Source organism: Echinops telfairi, unplaced genomic scaffold, assembly GCF_000313985.2.
Source record: "Echinops telfairi isolate 266 unplaced genomic scaffold, ASM31398v2 ScPeMD7_1;HRSCAF=3_0, whole genome shotgun sequence".
Lineage (NCBI taxonomy): Eukaryota > Metazoa > Chordata > Mammalia > Afrosoricida > Tenrecidae > Echinops > Echinops telfairi.
In genome coordinates this window covers 48,609,921-48,633,689 of record NW_022103896.1, presented here as the reverse complement: position 1 = coordinate 48,633,689, position 23,769 = coordinate 48,609,921, and the positions used below count along the sequence as shown (strand labels likewise).

Sequence of the window (23,769 nt, the reverse complement as noted above, 5' to 3'; positions counted from 1 at the left end):
TGTCGGGAAGGTGAGCATCATAGAATGCCAATTTAATAGAAGAAAGTATTCTTGCATTGAGGGAGTACTTGAGTGGAGGCCAGTGGCTCTTACAGCTCTATAGCAATCCATACATTGATTGTATCAAGCATATTTGTACATATTTTGCCATCTTTATTTTCTAAACGTTTAATTTCTATTTGAGCCCTTGGTATCAGCTCCTCTTTTTACTCTCCTTCCTTGGCCCCACCCTCATGACCCCTTGATAAATATAAATTAGTATTATTATTTTCATATCTTACACTGGCTGCTGTCACCCTTCCCCCCTCCTCTGCCTACTTCCCCACTACCCCCTCTTCTCCCTACCTCTCCCCTACCCTCCTAGTTTCTTTACTCCCATTTCTATTCCTGAGGGGTTTATCTGACCTGGATCCTGTGTGTTATGAGCTCTTATCTGGATCTGTGTACATGTTCCGCTCTAGCCCACAGTGGAAGGTAGGTTTGGGGTTGTGATAGTGGGGAGTGGGGGTGGGTGAGGAAGCCTCAAGGAGCCAGAGGAATATTGTGTGTTTCATTGGTGTTATGCTGCACCCCAGTGGACTCATCCCTTCCTTGTGACCCTTCTGTGAGGGGATGTCCCATTGTCTACAGAGAGGTTTTGCATCTCTGCTCCGACCCCCGCCTTGTTCTCAACAATATGCTTTTTGTTTGTTTGGGGTCTTCCAATGCCTGTTACCTGGTCCTGTGGTCACCTCTTGATTGCACAGACTGGTGTACTTCTTCCATCTGGGCTTGTTGTTTCTCTGCTAGATGGCCACTCATTTAACTTCAAGCCTTTAAGACCCCAGACACTCTATCTTTTGATAACTGGGCACCATCAGGTTTCTTCACCACATTTGCTTGTGCACACATTTTGTCTTCAGCAGTCATGCCAGGTTGTTAGAACAAAGAGTTCTTGTGTTGTGGGAGGGCTTGAGCAGAAGCCCAGGGGCCATCCACTTCCTCAATGTATTGCTATGTAGATATATGTACCTATTCCAATACCTCTATTCTTATGAATTAATATATTTACATAAGCGTACACCTGTATTTATACCTCTATCCATAGCTTTGCATCCTAGATCTTTCCTCTGTTTCCTTTTACCTCCCTCCTGCCCCACCATCACGCTCGCCCTTCTTCTACCTCTTAGGAGCTCCTCTCAGCTAGATTGCTGTTGCTCCAACACTCTTAAGATCTCTTTATCCTCCACATTGTTGATTTCAATGCCTAGTTGTTTCACCGTCTATGGCATTGTTTGCTCACCTTTCCTTTCCCCACTACTCCCTCCCCCGAAGACCCTCCGGAACTGTTGGTCCCATTGCTTTCTCCTTGGGCTTTCTTCCCATGCCTATCTTATATAGGTAGGCAAAACAATTTTTTTAAATGGAAACAAAATAAAAATAAAGCAAAAGATAATAAGAAAAAAATAACAAGCAAAAACCTGAAAAAGCATACATAATTCCAGTTCTGTCCCCTGACCTTTATGACTGTCTCCCCACTGGTACAGGGTGGGGGGGGGGGATGTTCTGGGAACTGCCCCTCTTAACCTGAAGTCTATTTTTTGGGCTCCTCAGGGGCTTTGTGACTTTGCTTTGCTCCCGTTGCTGTTCTGTTCCCTTCTTGGTTTACTCTACTGTGTTGGGGGAGGGAGGGTAGGGGGTAGTATCTGACCGGACTCACTTCCTGCCGTGTGTCCCCAGTATTTTCCTCTGTCTGCTTTTTTTATTGATTGTTTCTTTCACCAGTTGTATTTAAAAGAATTTTCTTCAAACTTATTAATTTGTTTTTCCTTTTTTTCAATTATATTACTTAGCTCTCTTACCATGTTGTCTAATTCTGTTATTTTGTTTCTTTTCTAGACATTTATTTGGTGTAGGGTTTTTCGTTTTTACCTCAGTCCTCCATCTACTGAGGGACCCTAACTATCATTCTCCTGAATTTTATTTCTGGTACTTCTAGGGCCACTTCTTCAGAGCTACCCTTTGGGTCTGGGTGTCATTCCGTTGTGTGTGGCTGTTTTCCTTGATTTCTTTCTTTGTTTTTTACATGTACATCAATTGACTGCTGTTTCTGTGATACTGTGGTGCAGCTGCTAGTCTACAGTGGGCTACTGGGTCATGTGGGTGCAGTTGACTATTACTGGATTACTGGATGTCTGGGACCTCTCTTGACTTGTGATGGGGACAGTCGTGGTCTTATTAAATAACTGAAATGTCCAGTGCCTTCCTTGTTAAGTCTTGGGGACAGTCAGGGTCTTCCTTGGCAGGCTACTATGCTGGCTGGGACCTCATATGGAGGCAGGGGTAGCTGGGTCTTCCTTATAGGTTTCAGGGACCGGCAAGGCCTCTCTTTCCAGGTTCTGGGGATAGCTGAGGCCTTCCTTGACTGGGGTGACTGGGGTCTTCCTTTCCAAAGCGACAGAGACAGCTGGAGCCTACCTTGCCAGAGGAGGTTGGAGACTGTTGAAGTCGACCTTGCCAGGGAGCAGGGATTCCCAAGACTGGGTTGCTGGGCTGATTAGTGCCTTTCTTGCTGGAGTATCAGGGACAGCTGGAAATGCCTTTGTCAATTCCTGGATATAGCTGAGACTTTCCTTGATGGCGGGGTGGGGATGCTTTATCAGGATGTAAGCATGCTCAAGGCCTTTCTTACCTGGTTGCTGGGATGACTATGGCCTTCCTTGATGGGGGGCAGGGGAAACTGGGGTCTTCCTTTTCTTGCAAGGAGGCTGGGATGCCCAGGACCTTCCTTGCCAATTGTTGGGATATCTAGCCTTCCTTGCTGGAAGTTGGGGGAAGCCAGGACCTTTCTTGCCCGGGCCCAGGGACACAGGAGGCACCTTCTTTGCTGGAGGCCAGAGATGCTCAAAGCCTTCCTTGTTTGGTCACAAGTATATCCAGGGCCTGCCTGGAAGGTCCTGGGGACAGCTGGAGCCTACCTTGACAGGGAAAGGATGGGCCTTCGTTCATGTCTTGGGGATCCTGGTGCCTTTCTTGACAGGAAGCAGTGATGGGCAGAGTCTACCTTGCCCAATGGGGAGCAAGGACAGATGGTGCCTACCTTGCATGGGGTGGGGATAGCTAGGACCTTCCTTACCAAGGGAAATCTGGGGTCTTGTTTCATAGAGGGCAGGGATGTTGGAACCTTCCTCACTGGTTTCCTAGGATGACCAGGGTCCTTCCTTACTAAGGGCAGGGAGAGCCAGGGCCTTCCTTACGGAATTGCTGGTATAGCTTTGCATAATCTACTTTCAGCCCTATCCTTTCTAAGTGCAAACTGCCACCCTGGGCTTGTTCTGAGCGTATCTAAGCATAACCACACTGCTGACAACACAAAGAAAAATGGTGTCTGGATTTATGTCAAGACAAAATGGAGTTAGAGTTTAAGAATTTAAACTTTTTAAGAATTTAAGCTCCAATGTATCCGTTAATGGTGGGCAAGATTAACTAGAAGATTGGTTTAATGTACCTATAAACTCACAAAGCAAAATGAAATAGAAATTTCAAAATCTCGGGGGTTATTATAATTGTATTTATTTTGAAGTAAAGATTTTTGAGAAGTTTATAAGCTTAGTAACTTCTCTGAAAAATTAAGGAATTTAATTATTCAGCATATCTTGTTCTTTATAGTAAGAGACTCTGGCGACATTGTTGGACAAGTGTTGGACAGCCAACCTCAGGGTCAGTGGTTCAAAACCTCCAGCTGCTCCAAGGGAAAAAGATTGAGCTTTCCGCTCCCATAACCATTGACAGCCTCAGAAACCCTACCGAGGGTCAGAATTGACTCCATGGCAGTGAGTTTGGATTTTTTTGGTGGGGAGGGCCCTTTATGATAGGTTACAGTGTAAATAAGACCCCACATTGTTAAAATTTTACATTGTTTGGCTCATCTATCCTTATACACCCTCTGTCAGATTCTGTATCTCTGATATTGTCAAAGGCTGTCTAATCTATTTCAATTTATAGCGATCCCATATGACAATAGAATTTCCCCATAGGGTTTTGTAGAAGGCCTAGTAACGTAGTGAGTTATACATTGGGCTGCTGAGTGTGAAGTTAGCAGATCAAAACCACCAGCAACTCCTCAGGGTAAAGATAAGACTTATATTCCCTTAAAGAGTTATAGTCTCAGAAACCTACAGAAGCAGATGGATGGATTTTTCCACCTGCGACAGCCACAGGGTGGGTTTGAACTGCCAACTTTTGGTTAGCAGTCGAATCTTAACTGTTCTATAACCCAGGCTCCTTGATTAGCTGGTGAAGCCCCACATCTGCATTTTTGCAGGGTTCCAGGTGGTCTGCAGGCTACAGGAGCCTGGAAGGCAGTTCTGTTGAACAATGCTATTCAAAGGCAAACATCACTGTGTTCAGTTGGTAGAAACAGACTACAGGTGTTTTGTGATCCTGGGAAAGTTCTTTCATCTTTACCATCCCAGTTTCTCCATCGGACTGGAGATGTCCATATCATCTACTTCCAGTCAGTGGATAGTTGACTTGAAGTCACCGATAAATAGCTCCTTGTACACCAAGCAGAGATATTTTCCATTGACTCTTCTAGATTTGTTGCCTTGTTTGTCAGGGGAGCCAGCCCCTAACAAATAATCATGGGGCCGATAGGCGCAATAGAACGGCTATAAAATATAAAGTATCTAGTAAAGTCATAGAGAGTAAGAGAAATAGAAGAGAGGGTAAAATAAAGGAGTCAGACACATTTCATGGTAGCATGCTCACTTCAGCCCCACTTGGTGGTACAGGTGGGGATCAGCGAGACCCAAGGAGGGGAGGTGGAAGGAGAGAAGGAGGGAGAGGGAAGGAGGACCGGAGGAGAGAGGGCTGGAGGTGAGGGGTCTGGGGACTGGAGGAAAGAGCATCTTTATTGTTTTCGGGCTTCTATAAGTAGTCATGCATATCCAGGAGTTCCATACCTCACAAGGTGAGTGGTAATCACAGTAAAGTCCCCGAGCTCACAGATGAGGAAACCTAATACCCACATTGGGGTAGCATGAGGGGGATGGGTGCCTCGATGGGAGGAGATAATCAAAGAATGTCTGCTTCTACAGGGAGACAGATCAACCATGTGCTCACTTTAAGGCAGCATAGCTGTTTGGGGAGAATCTGCGGGAATGACATTGGTTAGTTTCCCACACTTGTCCTGAATAAAACTCTTACTTTTGCCAGTGCCTGTGTGTTTCTAATCTAGATATTATGTATGTTTGAAGCCTGAGTGAAATACTACTGAACAGCTCCTATGCCCCAAATGAAAGGAATCTCCAATTACCCAGACTCCCACAGGTCTGAAGCTCTGTCTTTTATTGCATCCACTGTACTGGATTCTGCTTTGTCTCTGCATACTATCTTTTATTAGATTCCGTGATGGTGCTTCACTTCTGCATCCCACAATAAGTAAAGTGGGTTTGTTTTTAAAAGTCCTAATGGTTTAAAGAGTAAAGGAGTGAACATATTTGATGTTCTATAACAGCACTTCTGGTATTTATGTAAGCATTCTTTCAGTCAATATATATTTATTAAACTACTAGAATTTTCCCTTCAATTTACTAGGCCCTGTTATTTGGTACCATGAAGACTACACGTGGTTGACTTGGTGTTTGGTTCTTTTTGTGGTAATGTGAATATCTTTTTGGCATGACCAATGCTTGTTAAGTGTTTCGTTTAGTGAGTAAATGAAATGCTTTGTTCATATATACATACATATATATATATATATGTCAGTATACAAATATGCATTTGGACAAGGTTTTAAAATTGAAAGACCAAAGTATGAAGTTGAAATGACTCTCTTCTCTTCTGTTTGTCTTGCCATTTCAGATGATGGAAAACTGTCCTTTGAAGAATTTAAAGCATACTTTTCAGATGGTGTGCTAAGTGGAGAAGAATTACATGAGCTCTTCCATACCATCGATACACATAATACCAAGTAAGAATCGCTTTCTCACTGGATTCTGTAGATGAGGTAGGGAAGGCGAGCACATAAGAGTGCATGTGCCTGAAAGATAAAAGGAGGAAAGATATAGAGTGCACATTTTGTCATGTGCAGCTATATTTCATTTTAAAACACTGCATTCCCTAATAGCTAACATGCTCCAAAAAACCTGAATTTTGAATTAGAAAATATGATCTGTAGAGAGTTCTCCTATAGTAGCTTCAGACTAAGCCAAAATTTAGCAAAAACATAGATTGTAAATAATGCAAATTTTATCCTTAATAAGAAAGTAGAGTTCTGAATTGTTTCTTGGGCTTCATATGAATTTGTCTCATTAAAAAGTTGAAGTTATGCCGTTCTTACATTGGTAGAATTAAAAAGGGGAATGAGAGGAGTTATCTGTACAATTTAATGTGCCAAACTCCAAATCACTGCCTTTGAGAGAGGCAGGTAATACAGAAGGACTCAGAGTTATAGCCTGAATAACTGATATATTCAGCAATTCAGCTCTAGTATTTGTTTTGTCCACATGTAAAACACGTATAATATGGCCTTTATACTGATTCTATTTATATTTTCATATGCTAAACAATTAAATAATGAGACATTTAGAATACAAAATAACAGAAACACGCTGCTTGATTTTGGTTCAATGATCTAAAATTACATCACTGTGATAGTTGTGATTATAGAAAATATGGCATGAAAGTACCTTTGTAACTATGTCTTGAGATCCAACCACAGGTCTAAGGTCTGAACAATTGTGGCCTTGCTATAAGGCCAAATGTGCAATGTTCCAGCTAATGAATCATCATTCCAAGTAAAGGCCCTTGGGCTCTACTAGTGCACAGACATTTTGTTAAAGCAAACTAGTAAGAAAAATTAAAAGGTTCATTTCACTTTACTCAAGCAAATGAATATTTTTTAAACAGTTCATTTGTAAATTTCTTCAGTTGGAATTTCAAATATTTTTTGAAGTGGTTTAAGATTTTTGTTGTCAGAAATAGTATTAGAGGGTAAAGAGATTCAGAGTCCTATTATTTTCAACAAATATAGCATAATACCAAGTCTATAGTAACGATTGGTGGTATAATATAAAACTTGCTTATAATTTAAGTGGAGAGATACATCCACGCATTGATAATTTCCATAAAATGTCATAGATACTAGGATTGGGACATGCACACAACACTTTGGAATCACAAGGGAGGGAGTCTTTATTCACTTTTGTGTGTTTGGGAAATATTTCCTGGATTAGGCTGCTAAGAGTTGAGTCTTTATGAGAGAATACTAATTGATAGACTCTTCCTATCAGAAGGGACAGAAGGAGGAAAGGCCTGGAGGTATGTGCACAGTGTACTATGAGTGAATGAGAGGGATAAACATTTGCATGTGACGAAAGTGTCACTTGTAAGGGATAAGGGAAGATCAGACTGGAGAAGAAAGAATGGGCCCGACAAAAGGAATTTTCATTCTGAGATTTCAACAGAGCCTCAGCTTCACCATGTAGACCAGTGAAACCTACAAAAGAATGTGCGTCAGGAAAGGAAAGTTTTGTAGTTCATTGTGACTCCTAAGCATTAGTAATAACAATATATAGTTTCTGATCATAAAGTGATTCAACTTAATCTGTAGTTAAAGATAGAACCTTTAAAATTATATTCAGAAAGTCTGTCAAAAAAACATGTCTGTAGTCAATGGATGAACATGATTAATCCAACCATTGGGACAGACCATTTCAAGCAAGTGGTAACTTTTCAAATGATTCAAATATGAAATACTGATTGTGCTGTATGTCAATTATTTTTCTCCTTCCACACACTTTCTAAGAATACGTACTCTTCTCTTAAGCCCTGCCACAGCACAACATGCCAGATCACAGTAGTCCAATCATGAATTGAAGGTAGATCACAGGCGCCAGGTCACAGCTTGGACTGAGGCAGCCAGAGTCAGTGCCATGGAGCTCTCTGGAACTTCTTGGTTACTGTCCCTCCTGAAACCTGTAAACTTGATCTCATACTAGATTTCACGAAATCACAAAACCAGCTGTCATTGAGAGTTCCAATTACTTGCCAAAGACGAACATGCTCCACAGGACTTTCAATGGTTGGTTTTTGTAGATTGTCGTTCTTCTCCAGTGCCTCTGGGTGGACTAGCCAATAGTTGGGGGTTTGCAGTTATTTTAGATATCTACTTCTTGCTATAGCAGAAAGACTGCAAGATGGCTTTAACACAGACGCTTATTTTCTCACAGTTTAGGAAGCTAGACGTCTGAATTCAGAGTGCCCAACTCTAGAAGAGGGCCTTTTTTCTGTGTTGACTCTGGAGGTGTGTCCTTGCCTCTTTTTAGCATCTATGGGTCTGCAGTTCCATAGAGAGATCTGTATATGTCTTCTGTCTTTTAACATCAATCTTCCTCTAAGTCAAGGAGGTTCTCAGCAGAGGGACCCCAAGTCCCAAAGATGTTTTTTCCATTCCTCCTTATTTCTTGGGAGTTGTTAGGTTTTTCACTTTCTGCTCACTGCTCTCATCTTTTATTTATTATAAGATACAAGATGATGTAGGTCACTTCTCAGGGAAACTCCCCTTGCATCAGATCAGGACTGTGATTTGAGAAAAGTTGTATCCTATCCTAATCTGCTGACAACTGATTGGCTGATCACTTCAGATCACATCTTAGATGATGATTACATTGTTACAACACGGTCACATTGCATCATTATATAACTCCTGAACCACTGAGAATCATGGGCTAGCCAAGTTGACACATATTGTTGGGAGACACAATTCAGTCCATCACAACACCCAAGGAAATTAACCTTTTGCACTACCCAGGGGGACTACTGGTTGTATCTGATTAATAGAACACAGTTTCTTAAACTCTTTTGAGACTCTGCTCTTGCAGCAGTGTGCTCCAAGAACAATGTTAACTCGGTTCATCCTGCTATTTCTTGAAATTCAAGTTTCTTTGAGATAAACATTATATTTTACTATGTTTGAGAGGTTACATATCCACTTTGAAAATAAGTGGATTTAAGCCCAAATTGAAGAAGCACACCAGCCTGTGTGATCACGAGGTGTTGAAGGGATCAGGTATCAGGCATTATCAGAACAAAAAACCTTATCATAGTGAATGAGTGAGGAAGTGCGGAGTGGAGACCCACAGCCCATTGGTAGGCCACTGGACATCCCCTTACAGAAGGGTCTCAGGGAAGAGACAAGCCAGTCAGGGTGCGATGTAGCAACGATGAAAAACATACAACTTTCCTCTAGTTCCTAAATGCTTCCTCCACCCCCAATATCATAATCCCAATTCTACCTTACAAGTCTGGCTAGACCAGAGGATGTACACTGGTATGGATAGGAACTGGAAACGCAGGGAATCCAGGGCAGATGATCCCTTCAGGACCAGTGGTGTGAGTGCCAATACTGGGAGGGGAGAGGGAGGGTGGGTTGGAAAGGCAGAACTGATTACAAGGATCTACATGTGACCTCCTCCCTGGGGGACAGACAACAGAAAAGTGTGTGAAGGGAGACGTCAGACAGGGCAAGATATGACAAAATAATAATTTATAAATTATCAAGGTTCATGAGGGAGTGGGGAGTGGGGAGGGAGGGGAAAAATGAGGAGCTGATGCCAGGGGCTTAAGTGGAGAGCAAATATTTTGAGAAGGATGAGGACAATGAATGTATAAATGTGATTTACACAATTGATGTATGTATGGATTGTGATAAGAGTTGTATGACTCCCTAATAAAATGATTAAAAAATAAAAATTAAAAAAAGGAATAAATATTTCACAATATATAATGACAAAAAATAAAAAAATAAGTGGATTTTTTAAAAAGGGAAACATTGAATACATACTTTCCTATTTAAAATTTTCCCTTTTGTTTCATGAAGAATATTCTTAAAATAACATGTTCAATAATAAGAGGCAAATATTTGTAAATTTAATTATAGCTTGTGCCTATAGTAAAACTTCATGGAGATGACTTTAAATGTTAAAAGCTAACTAAATTATTTCTTGTGAAATGACATAAAAAGTTCAGAGAAAACTTCAGAATTTCAAAAGTCATATTTCACAAGCAGCTTTTAAAAGAACAACTATAAATGTGAGCTAGTTGTGCAACAATTTGAAAAGAGTATTTTGATAAGTAATATCATTTGTCTATCTATCGATCGATCAATCGATCGATCGGTCTTATGACTTAAGGAAACTAGTGGCACAGTATTATGCACTCAGCAGCTAATTAGATTAGTGGTTCGAACCATGCCACTTCTCTGTGGGGGTAATCTTCTATAAAGATACAGCCTTGGAAAGACTACTCTGTCCTGTAGGTCACTGTGAATTAGCATAACTCGACACCAATGGGTGTTGTGTTGTTTTAGCTATCTATCTGTCTTGCCTAGGTTTATGCATATCTAAGCAGAAGTCTTAATTTTAAAACATTCTCTTTTTCTTTCACATTATTAATTCATTAATTTGCTCTTTTGTTTTAAAAATTCAATATGTTCATTCATTTCTCACTTGAGAAATTGTCTTGAGAGGACTTCATTGAAGTTTTTACTGTGCCCTCCAATCACTTGGATCTTTCCAGTCAAGGGGCCTCTAATGATTGCAAATCAACTCTAACAAATAAGCAAATCTTAAACATATGCAATTTCATAAGAACTCAATATATGAAACTATGAATTCCTGTAATGAATATTGACATTTATTTAACCTGACAGGTATCTAACATTTCTGCCATAAATACTACCAAGGTTGCAAGTATCCAGGTCTGAATATTACAAAATGTTTTCAGTGTTTTTTTAACCTAACTAAAGTCAAAACTTAGTATAATCTCACTGAAATGAAAATTCAATTAAACTTCTTACAGCTTGAAGAGTTCATTCAGAGCAATGACTTTGATAGTAAAAAGAACCTTGACTTTTATTTTAAAATCCTTTCTCATTATATTTAGACAGTTTTCATTATCTCTCTTTTGGCAGAGTAATTGGTTGGCTTGTTTCTTTTTCTATTTTTAAATCATTTTATTTGGGGCTCTTACAACTCTTATCACACTCCATACATACATCCATTGTGTCAAGCACATTTGTACATATGTTGCCATCATCATTCTCAAAACATTTTCTTTCTACTTGAGCCCTTGGTATCAGCTCATTCCCCCTTCCCCCACCCTTCCTCCTGAAACCTTAATAATTTATAAATTATTATTTTTGTTCATGTCTTACACAGACCCCTGTCTCCCTTCACCCACTTTTCTGTTGTTTGTACCCCTGGGAGGGGGTTTTATGTAGATCATTGTAATCGGTTCCCCTTTTCTTCCCACCCCGTCACCTGCTCCCACCTTCTCTTTCCTTCCTGGTATCACAACTCTCATTATTGGTCCAGAGGGGTTTATCTGTCTTGAATTCCCAGTGTTGCGAGCTCTTATCTGTACCAGTGTACATGCTCTGGTCTAGCTGAATTTGTATGGTAGAATTGGGGTCATGACAGTGGGAGGTGGGGAGCATTAAAGAACTAGAGGAAAGCTGTATGTTTCCTTGGCACTATACTGACCCCTGACTGGCTCATCTCTTCTTTGAGACCCTTCTGTAAGGGGACGTCCAATTGTCTACAGAAGGGCTTTGGGTCTCCACTTCTCCCTCCCCCTCACTCACATTGATGTGACTTTTCAGATTGGCTTGTTTCTATGGTTGGTTCTTGAGCCGTCTGATGTGTCAAAAGAGAAGGCCAATGTGGAAGTTTTCTTTTTTTTTTTTTTAAACAGAGCAAAATATTGTTGAAAAACTCAATGGTTTGAAACATTTAAGAATGTGCACACAATCTAACAATCAAACATATTCTGAATAAGGTTATGTCCACCATACAAAGACTTTTGTGATTTCATAATTTTTAAAAATCATTTTATTAGGGGCTCATACAAGTCATCACAATCCACACATACATCAACTGTTCTATAGGACAGAGTAGAACTGCTCCATAGGGATTCTGAGGCTGTCACTGTTTCCGGAAAAAGACTGTCTCATCTTTCTCACAGAGAGACTAGTGGGCTCAAACTAGCAACCTTTCCGTTAGCAACTCAATGCTTACCCCACTGCACTGACATGGTTCCTTTCTGGCACTAAACCCACTGCCATGCAGTTTATTTTGATCCTAGCAACCTTCCAGAATGGAGCAGAATTGCTCTTTTGGACCCCTAGTGGTGTAGTGGTTATGAGTTGGGTTGGGATCCTCATGGACGGCAGTTCAAAACCACCAGTAGCTGCCCAGGAGAAAGACTGGGCTTTCTATGTCCATAAACTGTTCCAGTCTGGAAAACCCATAGTCAGTCGTTATAAGTCACCATTGACTCATAGGCAGTGAGTTTGAGTTTCCAACATTGTAAATGTTTATGGGAGCAGATAGCCTCGATTTTCTCCCAAGGAGAAGCAGAAGTAAGATTAAGTAAGAATAGCAGGCACTTTCTCTGATTTACCTACAAATTCTGTACACACACAGGAACTGACCTTGTGCATACACCCTGGACTGCCGGTATTCTTTTCTCAGCATTAATGCTTATAAGATGTGAGGGGAAAAGGATGGTAAAATTATGTGAAGCAGGAAATGATGCAATAATACTAGCTATAATTGTTGAGAGATTCACAATACAGAAGATAAAGGAAGATTAGACATATTTGATCCAGAAAGAAGACAGTCAAAATGAGACTTGACAAAAATTTATGAAATCGGGCATTTATAGAGGTATAAGTGCAGGCATGTACATATGTAAATATATGTATATTTGAGGATATGGACGTGGATCTATGTGCATATATTTATAGGTTTTGTATTGGGGTGGCAGATGGACATTGGGCCTCCGCTCAAATACTCCCTCAATGCAAGAAAACTTTGTTCTATTAAACTGCCATTCCATAATGCTCACCTTTCTGACACAATCGCAGAAAACAAAGCAGGTGCATAAGTAAATGTGGTGAAGAAAGCTGATGGTGCCCAGCTATCAAAAGATATAGTGTCTGGGGTCTTAAAGGCTTGAAGGTAAACAAGCAGCCATCTAGCTCAGAAGCAACAAAACCCACATGGAAGAAGCACACCAGCCTGTGTGATCACAAGGTATCAAAGGGATCAGGTATAAGGCATCATCAGAACAAAAAATCATATCATTGTGTTCTCACCTCCCTGATATGATCACTGAAGACAAATGGATGCATAAGCAAATGTGGCGAAGAAAGCTGATGGTACCCGGCTATCAAAAGATATAACGCCTGGGGTCCTAAAGGATTGAAGGTAAACAAGCGGCCATCTAGCTCAGAAGCAACAAAATTCCGTGGAAGAAGCACACCAACCTGTGCAATCACGAGGTATTGAAGGGCTCAGGTATCAGGTATCATCAGAACAAAAAATCATATCATTGTGAATGAGGGGGTGGAGACCCAAAGCCCATTTGTAGGCCACTGGACATCCCCTTGTGGAAAGGTCCCGGAGAGGAGATGAGTCAGTCAGGGTGCAGTGTAGCAACAATGTCACCGCCCACTTAGAGTGTAGTCTGTTTCCAATGGTCCTAAAAGTTTAGAAAGCTCTTTCTTAAACTGTACAAAAATATGTCTCCCTAATCTTCCACTCATTTTCCTTAACTCTGTTCCAGAGGGACATTCAGAATCAGATTATTATTTTATTCATATGACTACTCTTTCTGATATTTGAAGACAAATTTTATACACCAGCAATGAGCTAAAGTCCCATAATAATGATATTTACAGGTTTTTTCCAACTGGGAGAATTTTGCTCCTTCTGGAGTGGGAAAACTTGCTCATTCTCTTTGTGCATGACAGTGAAGCGCTAAGGCCTCATTAAGTTGATTTATGAAGCTATTTTCCCCTGCTTAAGCAGGCACATTTTATAGGCAGAAGGTAAATAAGTATAGACCCCTGGGTGGCACAGTGCAGGGCTATTAAATAAACAAGGTCAGTGGTTCAAAGCCCCCACCTGCTCTGCCGGAAAGAGATATTTCTATGAAGATTCATAGCCTTGGAAACCCTATGGGGCAATTTTACTCTTTCCTTGTATGTTTGTGTGTGTGTGTGTCTCAGGTTTATTGAAAATACTGTTGGAATCACTTTGACAGCAGTGGGGTGACGGTGAGTAGATAGAGAAGGGAGTTCCTAGATGGTGCAAACACTTAACAGACGGACTGCTGAAAGACTGGGGTGTCAAGTCCACCTAGAATCACCTGGGAAGAGAGATGGTAATCAGCATCTGACAAGGCAGCCATTGAAAAGATGGAGCACAATTTTGCCCTGACACATGAGTTCATGGTGAGTGGAAATCAACTGGGCAACCACTGGAAATCAACCGGGTAAGGGAAGAAAGGCAAGAAAAAGCAGAGGTTCCAATCTAAAGACCATGTAACTCCACCTGAACCACACTGTGACTGACCAAATTCATTGCAATTTCAATTGTGGACAAAATTTATCTTACTCCCTTTTAAACTTAAAGCAGCAGCAAGAATTTCCCCAAATCGTCGAACACGGAGTCAGTTCTGACTCACAGCAATCATATGTAGGATTTCCAAGACTTGGTAAATCCTTATGGGAGCGGGTAGTCTCAGCCTTCTGCAGAGCAGCTACAGGGTTTGAACTGCCTACTCTAAGATTAACAATCCAACGTGTACTTGATATCACCAGTAGGGCTCCTTGCAACAAGGCTTACCCCAAACGCACAAACCAAAACAGAAAACAGAAATTCACTGCCATCAAGTCAATAGTAACGCTATAGGACAGGGTAGAACTGTCTGATTGAGTTTCCAAGACTTTCAAATCTTTACAGGCATAGAGATTGCTTCATCTTTCTCCTGAGGAGCGGCTGGTGGATTCTAACGGATGACCTTGTGGTTAGTAGCTCAACAGAGAGCCCTCTATGCTACCAGGGTGCTTCATGCCACCAGGGCCTGCAGAATAAGACAAGCAATGATGCCAGGCGCTAGGCTATGCAAGCATGACGTGACGGAGAGAGGGGCCCAGGCAGGAAGTGCCTGAAAGAGGCACACAGGCAAGAAACCAGAGAAGAGAGAGCTCATGTTTCAAGAATGGCCTGTGAAAATCAGTCAGAGACTATCAGGCTGAGATGAAATGGGCTGAAACGGACAGACTGGATTTGACAGTAGTCATACCATAGTTTGTGAACCAGACAGCATTTAATTTCTAAAGGAAATGCTTAATTTCTAAACGAAATGTTTAATTTCTAAAAGAAATAGGAAAGCCATTTGTTGAATGATGATGTACCAGGAATGTATTGTTAGCATCCTATTCATCTTCGCCCAAGGCAAGTAAAGTATTATGAGTACTCACGTCCTATACTAAAGGGATCCGAGACACAGCAGGTTAAGTAATGTGCCCAAGATAACGAGTGTCAGGATGTCTCCAGTGTGCATGAAAAACAAAACTCAAACTTTCTGTTTTGTCATATCACCTCAGTAAATTTTCAGATTGGTAGCTATTCATGCTGCATATTGCATATTCCAAGGTCAATTTTTAAGATCATTTTTGGGTGTTTTATTCTTGATGAAAAGATGGTTGAGTTTCTCTCGCAGTAGAATATATTTGGATGTACAGTATAGTTGAGGTAATTGCTTTAATTGCTGCCTTTATCTCTTCCCTTTTTATATCCATTATGTCGGAATTGTGCAGTGTGGGAGTTGCTACACTCTAGAAGTGTTCATCTTTTATTCTATGGGCATTACTTCCATTCTGTGCACAATTTCCTTCTCTCCACCTACCTGTAAAGCTGATGTTCACTTTCTACTTTTGGATTTGGGTCCCCTGACCTCCCTCCAGTCCATAACTTTGTATTTGCATGATTTCTCCACTGTTTTTCAGAGTGCCCACACAGCTTTACTGTTTCCTTGAATCTTTTGTATGAAATGCCTGTGCTTCCAAACTTTTTACAGATCTCGCTCTCTCTCTCTTTTAATATTATCTAAGAAATTACTTTCTGGTTGTCATCCAATCCTCCCACTAAAGAATTTGAATTCTTTTAAAATCGTAATTGAACTCTCTCTTCCCTTCCGCCACTATGCAGTTAACCAGGAGCGAGGGACAACTGACTGCTGCTCCAAACAAAGCAAAACAAAGCAAAACTACTTAGGAATCTCGGCGAATTGCTTATTCACGTAGATGCCGTGTTCTCTCTTACCTCATCAACAGCCACCAGATAGATGAGATCGATTTAGTAAACTCTAACCCTGATGTTTTTTTAAATCCATGGTTGGTCATTTCTAAGATAGTTTTTCCTCTGGGAATCCATCTAGTTCTCTTGACCTTCACCACCGCTACCTAAGTACAAGCTTTCCCTCTCTAACCACCCTGTTGTTCTCCAAAATGGTTGGTTTGGAATAACATTCACAAACATTGTTCTTCTCTAAGAACCAGCAAAACTTCTGAATTTTTAAAGTTTCTGACCTGAAAGTCTTTTTGATTATTTTTGAAAAATGGTTTCTTTAAGGAAATATTTTCCCACAATAAAAAAATAAATACACAAGAAATAAATAATACATAATTTTTACAATGTGAATGCAAACAATACAGAATGTGATACAGATGATCATAAAGGTATCTGAACTACCAACATCTTGAGATAGCCATGATGAGTGAGCATTTGGTTACCGTGTTTCTAGCATGTACAACTCCTCCGAGGGATTTAGATCAGAGCGCCTTTCTGCTCATTTGTTTTCATTGACTCCGCCATTCACCTCCAGCCCCGCTCCCATAACAAATCTCAATAACATGATAGGCATCCTCTGTATTTCCCCCCATGTAGATAATATCTGCATGCTTATATAATCAAGAAAGCCTTGCCTGTGGTCTTGATTGGATTACATTTCCATGATGTATTCCTAGGATAGCATGTGTCCCTTCTCCACAGCACTTCTAACAGCTAAAGTTGTTTGTTTGCTGTATGTGTATGTGATTAATGTTCCCTTCCTCTTTCCTGAAATGAGCCTGGTGGTATAGAGGGTTAAGTACCGGACTGCTAAGTTAGTGAATCAAACCTACTGGACACTCGGAGGGAAAAAGAGGGGGCTCTCTGTTTCCAAAATTATTTATAGACTCAGAAACCCAAGATTGTTCTCCTCTGTTCTCAAGGTCGATTTGAGTTGGAATTGACTCCATGGTGGTTGGGTTTGGATGTGAAGGGTCCCTGGGTGGTAGAATTAATTGGTTAAGTGCTTGGCTATTGCTAGAAAGTTTGATGGTTCAAGCTCATCCAGAGGTATTTGTAAGACAGGCTTGACAGTCTACTTTTGGAATAGTTGTACTTTGCACACATAGATCCATCCTCATGAATCAGAATCAATTTGACAGCCACTAACAACAACGCCTAGTCTGAGCTTCATATTTGCCCTTGATTCAAAGGCTCTAGCCTAGTGTCTAGCACATATTGCCAACTCCATAGCTGTTTGGTGATATAAAATGTAAATTCCTACTTTCACAATTCTTTCCATGCTCTGCTTGTTACCTGAGCACCAGTGCCCCTCTCCTCTGCTGAGAAAACTCACAGCCTACCCCTCACTTGAAATGAAATGTTGGCTTGTGGAAGAAAACAGCAATTTGCCAGGTGAGTTTAAGTCACTCCTTCAGATAGAGCTGAGAACTTCAGATGCTGATGACTTTTCACTGAGCGTTAATTTGATAGACTATACAATAAAGTCAATGTGAGAAGCCCATTTTGCAAAACTTAGCAATAATAAAAAGCCTCAGTCAAATAATAATAACACATCTAATCACTAAGATATATTTTATTAGCCCCTCCTTGTCTTTTTCTCTGTATTCCTATAATTGTACTTTATGATTTCATGAGGTACCATTTCATTAAGTGATATCTTTTATTTTTTTGTTAATTGCCTCATTAGCATATTAATCTTGCCTGTAAATATGAACTCTAAACTCCTTTGAATAAAAGCCTATTGTTCTCCACTGCTTCCAGCAATTGCTGTAATATATTCAAACAACACATAGTTGATTGATTTCTATGAAAAGGATGTATTGATTAGATGTAAAGACATGCAAAGGCAAGATGCTGGTGAACTTTGGGAGTTTCGGCTCTAGATCAGTGGTTCTCAACCTTTCTAAGGCCGTGACCCTTTAATACAATTCCTCATGTGGTGGTGACCCCAACCATAAAATTATTTTCACTGCTCCTTCATAACTGTAATTTTGCTACTGTTATGAATCGTAATGTAAATCTCTGATATGCAGGATGTATTTTCATTGTTACAAATTGAACATAATTAAAGCATAATGGTTAGTCACATAACAATATGTCATTATATATTGTGAAATATTTATTTCTAATGACAAATAAGTGAATTTTGTCTTGAAGCATGGTGTAGCATGGGTAAAGTCTTCACGCCGGAGTGGCATATGGGTGTATCTGCATGAGGGTGGACCCGCCTGGAGACGGATAGAGGAGCGGTGTCTCGGTTCCTAAGACCATTGGAAATATGTGTTTTCCCACGGTCCTAGGCGACCCCTGTGAAAGGGTTGTTCGACCCCCAAAGGGGTCACAACTCACAGGTTGAGAACTGCTGCCCTCCATGGCTGACTTTAGAAAGGCTATCATGCCAACCATTGAAAACTCCTGACAAGCAAAAGAGGAGTGACTCTTGTAGATGGGGGCAGAGTAAGTCATAAACTTGCCTTTGAGTTGTTCATTTTACTTAAACAGTTTCAGAGGTTATTCCTGTAAAATAGTTATCTACTTACATGAACTTGAAGTCTTCAAATATCATTTTAGTATGCAAGTTTGGACTGCTTTTATATTTCAAAAACATATAAAGTTCAAAGTTTTTCTTTGTTCTCATAAAATTATTAATGGAACTACATTACACAGAAAAAAAGGAGTTTCTAATGTTTAAAATGAAGCTTCTGCTACATTGAATATTATATTATCTTGTCTTTAAGAGGTTTTTCTGTGGGGGGAAATATATTCTAAATAGCAAGAGCTTTTAGTTGTTAACTCAAAATATAATGGGAAGCAGGGATATCAGCGGCAATTTATGATTCTTGATTCCATCACTAATGGGCTTTAATGGCTTAATTTTATTTCTAAGTTTTTCTGGGAACCTAATTCTAATCAATTTTAGATGAAAAACAATGATTCAGAATAATTAGAAATCTACCTGTGGAGGACTGTTGGGTTTTGGTCTTTTGCATAACTAATTTGCTTTCCATCTTCCCATCCTCGCTGCTGTCATGAGTGAGAATGGCGCCAAGAGTTTCTGTTTTGCTTTTGGTTTTTTAACTGTGAATAGTTTTCAAGTGAAAATTCAGATTGTCAAACTTGACAACTGTTATTCCAGATGAGTTTTTGGCTTCCAGAAATTAGTCATTTAATCCCTACTTACTCATTTATTTATTCAAAAATATTATGTATCATGCCTGCATGTATCATGTATTATGAATAAATTAGTACATATTATTTCATTTTATGGGAAGCTGACATTCTTAGATGGAAAATTGTTTTCTGAATACCTCGCATAGGAATAATTGGTTGGTGTGTGTGTGTGTGAGGAATAGGTCAACAATTCCTACTGACCATGATTTGAGGAGAAAAGCACTGAAAATGTCCATCTCTGTGCCCATCTTTCATCCAGGATCTTGACTAGAAATGATGTTTAGTTATTAAATGTAATTAGCGTGCTTATGCCACTACTTCCTTACAAACACATAAACAAAACAATAGGTTACCGATAGTTGTTGGGCTATCAGCTGCTTCAAACAAGTTCTATAATGCTAGGTACTCTGGTAACAGGATCATCTCAGGGAGTTTGGCCAATGGTCATGCTTCAGTCAAAGTTCAACCATCTACAAAAATAATACAGCCGAGGGAAATAAAATATCGTTACTTGAAAAAAATATATTGATCAGCTGTCCCATGATTTGTCAAGAATCAAATAAGAAGAATTACTATCTAACCTTTATTTTAACATTGTAAGTGACTATTAGAATTGTGTCTCCCATTTCTGAGTTTCTGCCTCTTATGGCCTCTAACTCACTCTCCTTCTTGCTCTGGTTTATTCTTTAAGCATAAGATGGGAAATTTGCTATATCTATAGATTAAAAAACAAACAAACGAAGAAAACATTGCTGTGAAGTTGATTCTACCTCATTTGTCCTCTAGGGGACAAAGTACAACTAGAGGGTTTCCAAGGGTATAGATCTTTCTGGAAGCAGACTGCTATCTCTTTCCTTAATGGAGTGGTTGGCAGGCTTGAAAAGCCAACCTCTCAGTGAGCAGCTGAGTGCTTTAACCACTATTCCAAAAGGGAGCCCCCTATAGCTCTCTTCAAGTAGAACTAACTGTAAGAAACCTCCAGGTTTTAGATTTTTGCTTTAATTTGTTTTGCTATTGATTCTAATTGTCTCTTCATATTACCTTTATGTTTTGTATTACCTTGTATTTTGAATTCCAAAAATCAAATTTGTGCTCGTGATATTTTACATTTCTAAATCTCTTTATTCTCCAGAGAGCTACATGTGTCTGTGTCCTAGCTTGTTCCTAAAAACATGAAGGGATTATTTCTGAAAATCAGAATATATTTGTAAGACATATTTCAATGGGAATATCTAAATCTATTTATTTACTTTTGTTGCATATCTGAAAATTTATTATCTTTATTGTATTTGATGGATACTATTCTTTAGAGTAAAGAAAACAATTCAAATTTCCAAGTCCATAACAAAAATTCCCCTTGCACAATCAGACTACAAAAAATAAAATAATAATTCTATCCCTCATTTGATATTGAACGTCTTTAGCATTGGGGGTTGTTAAGTGGGTAAAATCCTGGGAATGTACTATGACATTTTAGCTATACTGCATATTTTGACTTTTGTAGAAGAAGAAGGGAGGTAGTTGATACATTGTATCAGATTTTCAATGTTCCATGTCCCAACAGCTAAAGGAACCACCCTTGGAAACTCATCTTCCGGAACTTCTAAATCAAATAAGCCACCAGCCTTTTATTATGAAAAATGTATCAATCCTGTTAGAGCAACAACAACAAAAAAAGGAAGCATTTTAAGAGGTCACCCCTAAAGCCCCTTGAGAGATCTGGGGAACCCCAGGGGAGAGCACCCAGAAGATTCAGGGGAAAAGAGACCATTAAAGAATAGAAACTCTGAAGTCAACCCATCTCTAAGATTGTCTTTCCCACACCTGCTTCCTCGTCATTGAGCAAGGCTGTGGTGGTCACCATGTGCCAGAGAATGGGGCAGTGACCGGGAATGTAGTGGTGAGCAGGAGTTTATAGTTTGCCAGAGAAAATAAGACAATAGGCAAATAGGAAGTTCATTCAGTATGTAAAGGGAATACCAAATGCTTTGGGAGCTGGGCAGAGGTGTGGGTGTGGGTGTGGATAGGGAGGGATATGAGAGACATTTCCAGTTGGAGACAATCATGTATGTGGGCGCCCTTCAATGAGAACGGGTGTGGCTGGTTTGAGTAACAGAAGACATTCAGCTCTTCCGGAGCATTGAGTTCCAGACCGTGATGGTGAGAGAGGGTAGGAGGGCAGAGCCCTCACTATGACAGGCCTGGGACCAGTAGGGGTGGGGTAGGGAGAATTAATTCTACCCTCAGACCAATGAGGAGTCATTGGTACAGAATTGATTAGGCTTATGTTTCAGAAAAAATGAATCTCCCCCAAATGAGGAAAATGTATGGCAAGTGACGAGTCCAGAAACAACTGTGCCTGACAACTTATTCATTTGGATCATAATTTTTAAGCATTTCTACCTCCAGTGACTCTCTCCATTGGCTTAAGTTTAGAAAGCTGTTGGGAGGTAATTACTCTGATATTTCAGAATAATAATAAAAATGACTAACATTTGTTTATTATTAACCATGTGCCAGTTCCCATTTTAAGCACATCTCCTTCAATAGCTCATTTTCTCTTTATTACACAGTTTTAATTGACCTCATTCTTCATTTGAAGATATTGAGACAGAGATGTTGAGTTTCTTTGCCAAAGTCACACACAGCATAAGAGGCCATGCTGGGCAGTCTGGCTCACAATCGCTGTTTGATTCATCGCTCATTTTACCCATCTTTGTCCACTGCCTTAGAGTCTCTCAGAACACTGATTTTAATTGTGCTTATGAAGGCTTTTGAAATTTCCAGTGCATTGGTATCTTTGATTATTAAGTGGAGCTAATAATATTTTGTGGCAGGGAAATTGTGAAAACTCATATAACAAATATGAAGAAATTATTTAGTCTGCCAGGCAAGGAAGTGCTACATAAATGTGTGATATTTGTTTGACTCACGTCAGCCAGTTACACGTGCGTGCAGAACCACTTGGGGTTGAAAGCCATTGCTTCTTGCTGCCTCCTGGGTGCAGGGTAGGGGGCCGATGGCGGTGAGGGTGCAGCTGTACCACATGTCAGGTCATCTGCACACAGTCCTTGCTTTTCTTTGGGGGCTGTTGCTGGGATTTGGAATGGGGACTCAGGCATCTTCAATCATCAGATGTGACCAAGAAGAACTAAATGGTAATGATAAACCTATCAATTCAGGGACCAAACATAGACTTGAAAACAGCATGCAGAATGGTCTATCTTGGATGGAGAGTCTATGTGGTTAATATCTCCTTATCGGAAGAGTCTTAGAAATGTGAACTCCAGTTGCCATGAATCCTTCTCACCTGATCATGTCTTTAAGCAATAATGGTGATGTAAAACCTGAGTTTTGGTGAGAAAAAAAGAGATCATCACAGTACAGAGCTTAAGGGGGTCAAAAGGACCGTCCCTTCAGTAATTATAGGAAAGCATTGGGCTGCCACTTTAGCTTTTAAGCATCATCTAGGGAGAAGAATTAAGAACTACAATGGATACTGACTCTACCCTCCCCTTCCGTCTTCCTAGTACTGGATTTGGTTTAGGAACATTAGAAATAACCCAATGTCCTGTTTTCAAAGGCAATAGGAAAGAGGGAATCTGAGATACTACAACCAACTTGGAATAGGGGAAAAAATTCTATTGGTCCATTATGGCATATAGGCAGCTAGGAGGCTTAAAGGGAAGCAAGTCTAAACCTGGCAGAAATTATTAGAGAAAAGAATCTAAGGAGGGTGGTCCGGGAGGCCGTTGGGGAGATTTCATAGATGCGCGTCAGTCTTCTAACCAATTGCCATCAAGCGAATTCCAATTTGTGGCAACCCCAAGGGTGTTAGAGTGGAACTGTGCTGTGTAGAGTTTTCAGTAATCGGTTGTTTGAAAGTAGATAACCAAGACTTTCTTCCAAGATGTCTTTGGGTGGATTCAGAACTCCAACTGTTTGATTAGCAGTCCAGCACATTAACCAGTGCACCACACAGGGACATCTAAAAGATAGAAAGAAGGGCATTTCCCTACAAGATAGCCCATAGGGAATGCCTTAAAATTTTTTATATCAAAGGTCAACTTTTTCCTTGACCTTGATGTAATATATTATAAAAATCTTATATCTCTAACAAATAGATGTGATGCTACTTTTTGTTTTCACGGAACTTTTTCATTGCTTCTTGTGTTAATCTGGGAACTTCAGAGAAACAAATCCACAGAAACTCATGTATAAGAGAGAGTTTTAAATAAAGTGCACATCAGGAAAACATCCCAACTCAGTGCTGCCCAAGTCCATAAGTCCTTTAACCCAGATATCTGACACCAATCCACAAAGTCCTCCTGCATCTCACAAAACACATGCAATGATGCTGACTGCAGGAGGAAAGCCGAATCAGTGAATGTGTAAGCATCTCAGCACTGGC

At 40.1% G+C, this 23,769-nt stretch overlaps 1 protein-coding gene across 1 annotated transcript in view; it reads left to right on the top strand.

Annotated features, from left to right (window-relative positions):
* The window catches only part of NECAB1 (N-terminal EF-hand calcium binding protein 1), a 196,164-nt gene that overhangs the window by 29,413 nt on the left and 142,982 nt on the right, over nt 1-23,769 (top strand). The window contains exon 2 of the mRNA XM_045286921.1: nt 5,845-5,953. The gene's annotated coding sequence lies outside the window, so the exon portion shown is untranslated. The remainder of the gene's footprint in view (nt 1-5,844; nt 5,954-23,769) is intronic.